Source organism: Engraulis encrasicolus, chromosome 9 (assembly GCF_034702125.1).
Source record: "Engraulis encrasicolus isolate BLACKSEA-1 chromosome 9, IST_EnEncr_1.0, whole genome shotgun sequence".
In the NCBI taxonomy this organism is placed as follows: domain Eukaryota; kingdom Metazoa; phylum Chordata; class Actinopteri; order Clupeiformes; family Engraulidae; genus Engraulis; species Engraulis encrasicolus.
Genome location: NC_085865.1, coordinates 15,795,126 through 15,805,914, shown reverse-complemented (window position 1 = coordinate 15,805,914; position 10,789 = coordinate 15,795,126). Strand labels below are relative to the sequence as shown.

The following is a 10,789-nucleotide window of genomic DNA, read 5'->3' as shown; positions in this document are numbered from 1 at the left end:
ATCATCATTTTAGTAGTAGTAATAGTAGTAGTAGTAGTAGTTGTAGCGGTAGTAGTAGTCTTGGAATAAAGTGATGAAATAGGAGAGGATTAAATAATTGTAGTACTCTTGTTTGCAACAAGGACTCCCATCCTAACTAGTCTTTCAATCAGCACCTGTAACTTTATATTTGCTATGAAGCTTGTGTCTTACTCGTTAAGTTACCAGCTGTATTGCAAAATAACTTAATTCATACTGGCTAGAGATTCCCTCAGACTAGTTTGACAGCATGGTCCTAGAGTTTTTGTTAGAAGAGTTTGCTTGCATGCAGTATTCAATATCAGGTGAATATTGAAGGCACAGAAGTTCATATTGGCATCAGACAACCATGTGGTTCTTGTCACATTGTTGCGATCTAATTCAGCTGCTTGCATCATTGTAATAATATCCCACTGCAAAGCTGGCAAGTGGATTGCAGGTTAGCAACAGTAATTATAACAATCATGGTTTGGATGCTTGCACACAATGTTCATTACTTGTAAAGTTCATCATCACATTGATCCAGGCGAGATGATGGAAGCCGAAAGGAAGCTTTGCAGCATGCAAAAGCGTTCAGATATGGTGGTGGATTGGGGGCGGGGCACAGTTCTACAGTCAGGGTACCTCTGTCGTGGTGACTGTTGGCGGGGGTGGGACTGTTTTATGGTCGCATAGGAAAGTAAAAGTTGATTAGAGATGACACATAGGAGGAGACAGTTTGTAAAGTGGTATCCTGATTGTAGAACTTCCCGCCCCCCATCATCCTCCCCTGACCGAAGTGCCCTGAGCATGGTGCTGGTATGCTTACTGAAATCATTACCTCTGTGGTCCTTCAAGGTGTTCCTCATTGAATTGCCAATGAAGGAAGAATGCACACAACAATATGAGTGCAGATACCTAATGCATCATCAATGACAATGGCAAGCTACCTTGTGAAGTCAACTCATAAGATGCAACTGGTGAATGAAAGTTAAGTGTGTATAAAATGTATTGTCACAGGCCAGAGCATTAAAAGTTCCTGACTTTTTAAATACATTTCATTTTTTTTTCAAATATTAAATCACCTTCAAGGAAATCAAGGTTGCATCAAGGAAATCATATCAACGCCTTGTTTTATTTCCAGAGGTTGTTTTTTTAATGACTTCTCTCAAAATGGTACTTCTCTCAACCATCTTGAATTTATTGCTAACGTAGCGCCAGTGAGAACATGTTGCATAGTCACTTGATCATCTGGCCGATAGTACACTTAAAAAGATGAGGCCAGAATCCCAGAAAAATCAGAAATACTCAGCTGAACAAACAGCTTTGCCTGGGCCCGGGATAAAGTCGTCTGAAGAGACCCCTTCCCAATACATGCAATGTAATGAGTACCCAATCTTGATTCCCCCATGTCCTTGGCCCAGAACAATTCACCACTTCCGCTTCCCTCTGCACTATCTGATCACAGGCTTATGTCACACCGCAATGCGCTTTACGATCATTAAAAGGAATGAGGCAAAACACCATTCTATTTTTTTGCTATGTTGTTAATAAAAATATCCTCTTCCAGACACAACAAAAAACAAGTTCACAGCTGGTGTCATACTTTGGAGGTATTGCTCAAAAAGATGGTGGGTTTTTTTTTCATGACGCCACTTTGGATGGATTTGAGAGATGCATGCCACACTGCATTGAGATTTGAAAAGGCATTATACAGATAAAGGGGCAAAACACCATCCCAATTTTTAGATATGTTGTTAATAAGAATATCCTCTTCCAGAAACAACAAACAGCAAGTTCACAACCGCTGTCATATATTGGAAATATTGCTCCAAACAATGGTGTATTGTTTCCTTCCCATGATGCTGACTTCCTGGAACTATTTTGGAACTGTGCCATTGGCTCCATGAGCCGCCATCTTTGTGTGAAAATGGAACACAAAAATCAAGGGGATTGGCCACCTTCTTAGGATGGAATTGAGGGTTAAGTCAGAAATACTGAAATACTGAGCTGAACAAAGTATAAAATCACCTATTTGGTATCAGAGATTTTAGGTTTTAGTGTACACTGACTTGGCTATTCATTTTAGGTGTAGTAAACCCAATTTTTCTAAGGTAACAGGGCTTCTAAGGTGCACCTGCATGTCACACAGGAATGAGTTTTAAAAATTAATTATAAAAATAATGGGGCAAAACACCATCCCAATTTTTAGATATGTTATGAATAATAATATTATCTTTCAGAGACACCAAACAGCAAGTTCACAACTGGTGTCATACATTGGGAATATTGCTCCAAATAATGGTACAAATTAGTTTTTGCCCATCTTTGGACCTCGGCATCTCAACAACCATTGGACCCTTATATTAAATATGATGTGATGTGAAAGTCATGGAACATATCTGACCATGTACCAAGGATGAACCTTGAATGTTGAAATTTGAGGTTTTTATGGACATCTGAAAACCCTTGCAATTTTAATTTCAAAGAAAAGTAGAGGGCCAGCATTAAGGTGTAATTTGACATACAGTGCTGCAAATTGTAATGTATGCTTGTCGGGTCTATGACTCTTAGCCCTGAAAAAATAATGGACCCACCACAAATAGTTTTGGAGATAATTAAGTCTGAATATGGTCACTCAGGCAGTGACACCAAATCATGGGGAGGGGGTGTCCTTATTTACAGATTTTTTGTGGAAAAAGTATGCACAGCTGAAATCTGCAATGGTGGATATGTTCTATTGGATGTTTAAGCCATCACATATATTTTTTTCAAGCAAATCCGAGGGGGTCGAGTGGGGACCATTTGCTGATTCCAGCTGGAATGACCCTACAGCCAGTTTTTAATTAGGAAAACATGGATAGGCTTCATGCGACAGATGTCTATCAACTAAAACAAACAAATAACAGATTGGTAAACAAAAACAGACTGATACACAAACAAATAATAGGAAAGGTGAGCAGCATCAAAGAAGAACAAAGAAAACTTGATTGTATTTGGTTGAAAATGTGTTTTGCTTGGCAGTGGGAACATTTTCATCTGCTGAGAGAGACTTGAGTACAGGAGGGACTGGAAAGGCAAAGAGGGGAGTAGGAGAGATGAAAAGAAAGAGGAGAAAGAGGAGGGGAAGGGTTGTGGGAGGCAATGATGGAAGACAGCGAAGAAAGAAGTGAGCAATAGAGAGTGTGAAGGAAGAGAAGAAGAGAGAAATAGGTGGAAAGAGGGAAGAAGGAGAGGGGGAAGAGCAGAGAGAGGGGAGACTGGGTAGGAAAACGGATTGAGAAGAAGGCAAGAAAAGAAGAAGTGATAGAAAGAAGTGAAGGGAGAGCAGAAATGGGATACGAAGAGAAGAGAGGAAGAAGGGAAGAGAGGAGGAAGAAGAGAGCAGAGGCAGGGGGAGGGGAGGAAAGAGAGCAGAGGAACATGTGCCAGTGATGAGAAAAAGAGAAGGGAGGAAGGCAGAGAAGAAGAGGAGGAGGGGAAAGGTAGAGGACAGGGAGCAGGGAAAGAGTTCAAAGAAGACAGGAAGGGAGGGAAGAGGGCGGATGAGAGGAGAGGAGAGGAAGAGTAGCCATCTGCCAAACACTCCTGCTCCTGATGACTGATGAGCACAGCTGGAGTGATGATGACAATCACTTGAGGAGCCACACAACAACACACTCGGACAAAGAGTCCAGAAAACACAGCACTTTCACCCAGCCATGGCAAAAGAACTATAACAAATAAATAAACACGCAAGCAAACAAATCAATTAGCAAAATATATACTTTGTATCCTGCTGGCCATTAATAGTGATACTAATAAGATAAGGGAGTCATAGGCTACTTGAAGGGAATAGGCTATGTTGTTTTTCTATGTCTGTATCTGCACTGCATTATTTCTTCCAGCGTAAGATTGCACGAGTCGGCCTCTCTGTGGAAGACGGTGGTCTGATGCCCCTGCCCATTATGCATTCTGAAGAGCCCAACTGATTGCTACTCTGATTGAGCATCAAAGGGAACCGGAAAATAAGACACCGATTGTTTATCAACACACCTATTTTTTTCTGTATCAGGAATGGAGAGAGAGACATATACTGACAGATAGGACGACAAACAGACAAATAGATATGGATACATGCAGACAAACTCACAATTGAGTTCACGTCTATTTGTTTGATTAGATTTATTGTACCCTTTTTTTGTTGTAAATGTTATACTTGTTTGGCAATGCAAGTATGTTTCCATTAGCTTCAATTATAGAGGGCTGAGACAATGGCCAGCGATGTCCACAGTTCCACTGATGAGCTTTACAGACTAACTGCAGGCTATAAACAACAATGGTCATTTTACTTTAACACATGCCTAAGTAGAACAACCAGAAAAAGTGGTTTAAGTGGTTTCATTTTTTTTTTCCCGCAGCTGGTGTGTTAAATGTCTCTGTGTACTAACTCTGCAGGGGGAGTCAGTGCAGGCATCTCAGACATCTAAGGCCTTGGCTGTGCATGGCTGTTTGTCTTTGGACAACGTGGCCACAAGGTTACCATAGAAACCTGAAGGACTCCTTGCTGGAATAGGCTTAACCCCTCTACACTATGGGTTAAGGCCACGGGTGAATGCATGCGAGGTGCACAAGGCGAGAAACAGCCATTGTAGGGTTCTTCTTCAAGAATTAAATCGAGAGAACACCATGGCTAACTTGTCGTTTCAGTCAAAGCATACCGTTCTATTTCATTAGGATTCTTCAAAGTGTATCGAGAAAAAAACATTGATTTGTGCAGAATATCATCAATGTAGCTTTCATGTAACTACAGTATATGACTATTAGAAAAGAATGAAATGTTTTTGACTGGTGCCAGAGCACTTACAATATTTGAGCAGCAAGTACAACTTTGATCAGACCTCTGTTTGACACACATAGGTGTCTTCTCTTGACATAACCAAAGATTATTGAAACATCTTTATCGTGCATATTAAATCATAACTGATCTGTCTTACAGTGTCTCGCTTCAACACAACTCTGTAAATGTAATGTCTTACCATTACTTCATAGGTCTTTACTGCCGCTTTTATTAAATCAAAGTCTCCACTTAGTATATGTGATGCGATCTGGGAAAACCCGTCGGATGTCGCGCTGGCTGTTTCTCAGGAAACAGCGAAAATAGGTCGAGAAGCAATGTTTTCCTGAAATCGGTTTTTCATTAAATTATTGTTGTTTAACATCTTGTCTATCATCTCTGAAAATATTTGGTCTGAAATCGCTGTTTTAATGTGTTAAAATGAAGATTGAAATGGCCCGATGTGTGGTGAGAAGGGAGGCAGCCGTGAGCAGTCTGCCTGCGCAGCCAACGTGCTGACTACGCTTGTAGCGCAGGGGCGCGCGAGGTTGAGAGAAACACATCAGAGCTTGTAGACTTGAAGGCTCAGAATTTACACATGTGTAGGCCTATTCACTGACTCATTGTCAGCGCATCTGAGCAGTTGAAAACGCCTTCTGTCTCGATGAAGCAGAGTTTTCCCTCAAGTTATAGGTCCAAAGAAAGAAGGAACAATGAATAGGCTACAAACAGTAGGCGACACCTCTCCGTGGATCGGAAGCCGTCGAGCCCTGTGCTTATCAACTCCAGTCTATGTGCTTCTTGCAGTTTATCACTGCAACTGCGATTAGGCTACTAAACGGCACTGGAATGTAGATTTCATTTTTTGATTGGATAGCTCACATTCAAACCTTAAACTAAACTAAACTAAAGCGCCCGTGTGATTTATCTATTAGGAAAAGTTTAATTTACTGCGCTGTGTCCTACTTGTTGTCATAATAAACGGTGCTGAATTGAAAGATGTAGATGTGGTCAAGGCAGGGCTTGTTAGGTTTCTGTAATTTAAATAAGCCCCATCGGATCATCTCAGATGTGGAAGATTAAAATGCTTTTATTTAGAACCGTGCTCAATGAATGTGTTCAGTAAACAAGTCTTCAGCAGTCCGTTTCCAGTCGGTCTGAGATAGGCTACTTGGTGACCTAGTTCGTGTCAGTCATTTACCGCGACGCACCTCTCCTCTCTATTTTTTGTGCTCCCTGCTGCAGAGGGTCAAAAGTGGTCTTGTAGGCCTACTATTCCGAGGCAGTGCATAGCGAAAAGATTCATTCTTTTGCCGCGCTGGTCACTGGCGATTCTAGGGGGGGGCAGGGGGTGGCCAGGGCCACCCCTGGGACGTCATTGTCCACCCTACTGGCCACCCTTGATTCGACAAGTAATTAATAAAAAAAATATATTTTTAAAAATAAATAAATAAATATACAATAATAGCAACAGTATAAGACCAATAATAGGTCATTGTAATCATTCAAGTTCGTCAACCCAACAACAAACAAGAGAAAACTGTCAATCCATGGTGATCGCTGGCTGACAGATCTAGGGTCAGTTTTACACTTTAACTAACACGACAGTCGTTGGACTGATGCTGCACAAGGCTGATTTCTGATCAGTAGGCTTACACGAGATGACCACTGCGTGTCGCCTGCTGCCCCTATAGTCGCTTATTTATCGTGAAAGATCTGGCAACCCCGCATCAGCGAGGCTGAGCAGCACTGTGTCACCTGCAGTTCCTTCACGAGAGACCGCATCCAAAACTGCCTGGACGTCTAATTTGGACAATAAGGTATGGCAATTTAATGATTTGTTGATTGTCTGAATGTGTTGGAAAACCTAATTTTGAAAACTTTATGCAAGTATTAGCAGCCAGGAAGAGCCAAAATACGAGATAGCTACACGAAACAACAACATGACTAATGAGAGCAAGTTAGTGTTGTGGCAGCTGCAAACCAAGTTAGTAGCACAGCACAATCCTAACGTGCACGTCAGTTTATTTTTTTGTTTGGATAGGGACATGGCATGGATAGCATTGGCCCATTGGCCACGCATTGGAAAGGGTAGTCGGTTGTGTCAGGATCGGTAGGCAGACGTCAGTACCCAGCTCGAAACCTAGCATGTGAAATGAACTAGAATCTAATGCTAAGCTGGACTATGATTGTTGTGATGCCTTCTCTCAGTGAGAAGCTTCTCCTTTGCTTCTTCGATTGTCTTGACTTTTCTTGGAGTTTAAATCAAACTTAAATAAAGTCGGAGTAAGTCATAGTAAAGAGCACCTCTGCCTCTTTAGAGTAAGCAAGTTCACATCAGTCACAGATGTGTTGCCTAAACCCACAGCGCTAGTCCACTTCAGAGTATGACTCCCCCCCCCCCCCCAATAGCTAAATTTGCGGTACATATTTGACCTCAAATGTGTCAATATATCGTAATCCTTTTGTTCAAACGTAGCGAAAATAAATCGTCACGCACACAAAATCATGGTACAGATGTGAGTTTGTTCACCAACGAAATTCACGTCATGTAATTTCTTTGCTAAAACCCTGCAGCCACGGCTTTAGAATCAGCCACTGCTCACAGCTGTAATTGCCTTGCAGGCCGACGGCGCCTCAGACTTGAAATTCACGTCATGTAATTTCTTTGTTAAAACCATATGCCACTGCTTTGACATCTGACATCGTCAACATCAATAATATAGGGGTTTTTTTGTACTCTGACATTGTTGAATGAAGTCAAAGTTGTTACTCTAAGAGGAACCACAACCACGAACACAAAACTCATGAACACAACATGTGTAGGGGAGAGCAGGGACGAATGAAACACGGGACGAATGAAACACTGCGATTTACTCGAAAACAATACACATCTCAAACATAATATTCGGTCAGTACATTCAGCACGGAAGACTTGACAACCCCGGGAAAGCTTGTGCCGTGACGTCACCTAGTTCCAACGTTAACCCCACGAGCCTGTTTTTGACACCTTAAGTAAAATCTTACCCGTCTTAGTTTTTTTGTGATCAAAAGTTCTTTTGGTTGTTTTATGCAGTAATGTTATGTTCATACAGCAGATGAATCGTTCCTTTAACATACCTGAAAGTATGAAATGTCAAAGTTGTCGAGTTTACAGGTAAAAAGGATTTTAGTGTCAGTAGACACTGTCGGGACGAATGAAACACCCGTTTCATCCGTCCCTCTCGCCCATTGACTTAAAGCTGGATCAAAATAAAACAGGAGGATCCACTGTAAATCCAGCATCAAGACTTAAGTAAACTGCATAATAATTATAGAATAAGTGTTTTAGATGAAATTTAGTCATCAGAATGGCAGAAAAAATGCCATAATGGAAATGTGGGTCTCGCGCATTTGCCCACGTGGAAAAACGCTATCTCTCACCCATTTATAGTTTGATAAATTGTATAATATTTTACTCAGGAGAAGTGTAGTAGTGCATTGTCATGTGTGTTTCATAAAAAATAGAGTACAGTGAATTATTTCTGTTTACAACCCACTGTTTCATTCGTCCCTCATGTGTGTTTCATCCGTCCCGACAGTGAGGGACGGATGAAACAAACGACAGGTTGCATTCAAAGTTAAAAATAAATGTGATACCTTAACGGTTGTTTTAAATTACAACTGTAACTATTAGAATACACATATAGGTTGTTGATCATATCACAAAATGCTTTTCATCTGCTTTATTATTTTTGAAAATAACCGTTAAGTAAAAAGTGTTTCATTCGTCCCTGCTCTCCCCTACNCTGCCAATTCGACAATAATCCCTCTGATATTGTAGCCAGTTACTATGCTTAGAAGTGAGTTGATTGAATGATTAATTAGTTGCATTGATTTGATTACATTTCCTCCAGTGAGTGACATTAAGATGAAGAGAAGAAACGATATTGAGAGCTTCTTTATCAAGAAAAAAAAGAGTCAGAGTCAGCTACAGCCAGTACCAGCACCAGTGCAGATGCCCACACAAGCCAGCAGCCTAGGGATAGTGTTGATGAGCAGTCCACTACCCCAATACAAGATGGTAGGTTGTGCATGGAAAGTTTGAATTAGTTACATGTAGCCCTTTCATGCACGCCTTTCAACCAGTGAAACACTGTTATAGTCATCAAAAAGGTTCTGTCATAGTGCCACACTACATAACACAGGGTCTTTAGTAATACACTATGGTAACTCTGGTAACGACAAAGGTATAACGCCATGCATTAAAGGGTTTAACAGCTGACAAATGTTGAGACAGAAGATGATGAACTAAAGATTTGTATTATATGTATATGTGCATGGACCTGTCTGTCTGTCTGTCTGTCTGTCTGTCTGTCTGTCTGTCTGTCTGTCTGTCTGTCTGTCTGTCTGTCTGTCTGTCTGTCTGTCATTTTAAACTATCCTTGTATTACCACAGTTGACCAGCCACATTTGGAGGAGGAGGAGACGGACTGTGAATCTGTGTTGTCTGGATCTCCACCTACTGAGCATGGTATGTCAGGTTCAGATGTCATTCATGAAGTTGGTGTCTACTCTCTCATACTTCAGTTATTTAAAAATGGCCAATTATGCATATTTATATGTGAATGCATAGCATTTAACCAGATTACACTGCACTTTCAATTAAAAGCCTGGCACATTAAAATAACTTAATGAGGATATGTGTGTGCATTTATCTTTAATTTCTGTGAATACGTACATAGAAAACAAAGACCTAAACATAGAACATTTCAATACAATATCTAGAACATGTGAGACTAATCTGCCCACAATCAGTCTGTGTTTTTAATGGTTATCGTTTCACTGCTTTAGGTCCTAGCATGTCAATAGGTGACACTGATGCTGCTCCCCCTGGACCTCACGGTATGTTGTAACATTTTATATTTCTAGTTACCACCATTATGATTTCCTTCTATTTTAAGTTACCCATTCTGTGTGGGAGGACCCCCGTATGTGTATATAATTCCATGATTCCATGGCCACCTCAGACTATATTTGTGTGTCATCTTGGCCACCCTAGTAAAAATGTCCTGGATACGCCCCTGGCTCTGGTACACACTTTGTCATAATACGCTGTGCTGAATTGAGTGTCGTGGTTTTGGTCAACTGGCTCCCTAACACTGTAGAAGCGTCACTGGATCATCTCTTAAATTGAAAAAAAATTATAGGCTACCTATGCATTTATGTCTTGCCTAACTAATGGGTTCAGTAAAGACATCTTCAACAGTCAATTTTCAAAGTCAAACTGAGATGCACCGGTGACTTTCACCCCAGTCTTTCAAATCACCCAAGTCCTTTCAAGCGATGCGCGAGATAGTGAAGAAGATAAGCGCGGAGAATCCTACTACAAGTATTCCGAGGCATGACGTATGTTTGTTTTTTTTGCGTGCAGCTGGTGTTTTGGAATCGCGCAAAACCATGTTTTACCTCCGAGCAGAGAGCTCATTGCACTTTTCCGAGACACCTGAAAAGTTGCTGATATTTTCGCTTCATACCGAAAACAGTGAAATGGCTGGTCCAATAGGCCTACAAGTCATTCGTTTCTTTACCCGATGGAATGCTTTAGGAACCTATTTAAAAATGGCAAAAGTTGGGCAGTAAATTACGAATAGGCTACATGACTACTAACTGGACAGAGGACCCAGTGAAGCATTCCCTTTTCTCTTTTTTGAGGCTACATGACTATACATGACGAATCAATGAATAGACAATTTAATTTGAAATGATTCTATAGCCTACACACAGGCCAGTATGTAGCCTATAGACGACCCACAGTTAGCCAGCATTTTGGGTGTCTCTGGGAGAGAAAAAAAAGCAACAGGCCTATAGTGAAAAGTAATGAAATTACATTCGTTAGCCAGCAGTTTGGGGGTCTGGGAGACAAAAAAAACATTGAAGACCCCATAGGCCTAGTGAAAAGTAATGAAATTACATTCATTCAGCCGATTTGAAATT

General features: G+C 40.9%; 1 long non-coding RNA gene across 1 annotated transcript; it reads left to right on the top strand.

Annotated features, from left to right (window-relative positions):
• The first annotated feature begins 8,693 nt into the window (after positions 1-8,693).
• On the top strand, positions 8,694-9,721 carry LOC134455013 (uncharacterized). The gene is made up of 3 exons (XR_010035965.1): positions 8,694-8,876; positions 9,252-9,326; positions 9,647-9,721. It is a non-coding gene; the product is annotated as an uncharacterized LOC134455013 (long non-coding RNA).
• The last annotated feature ends 1,068 nt before the right edge of the window (positions 9,722-10,789 follow it).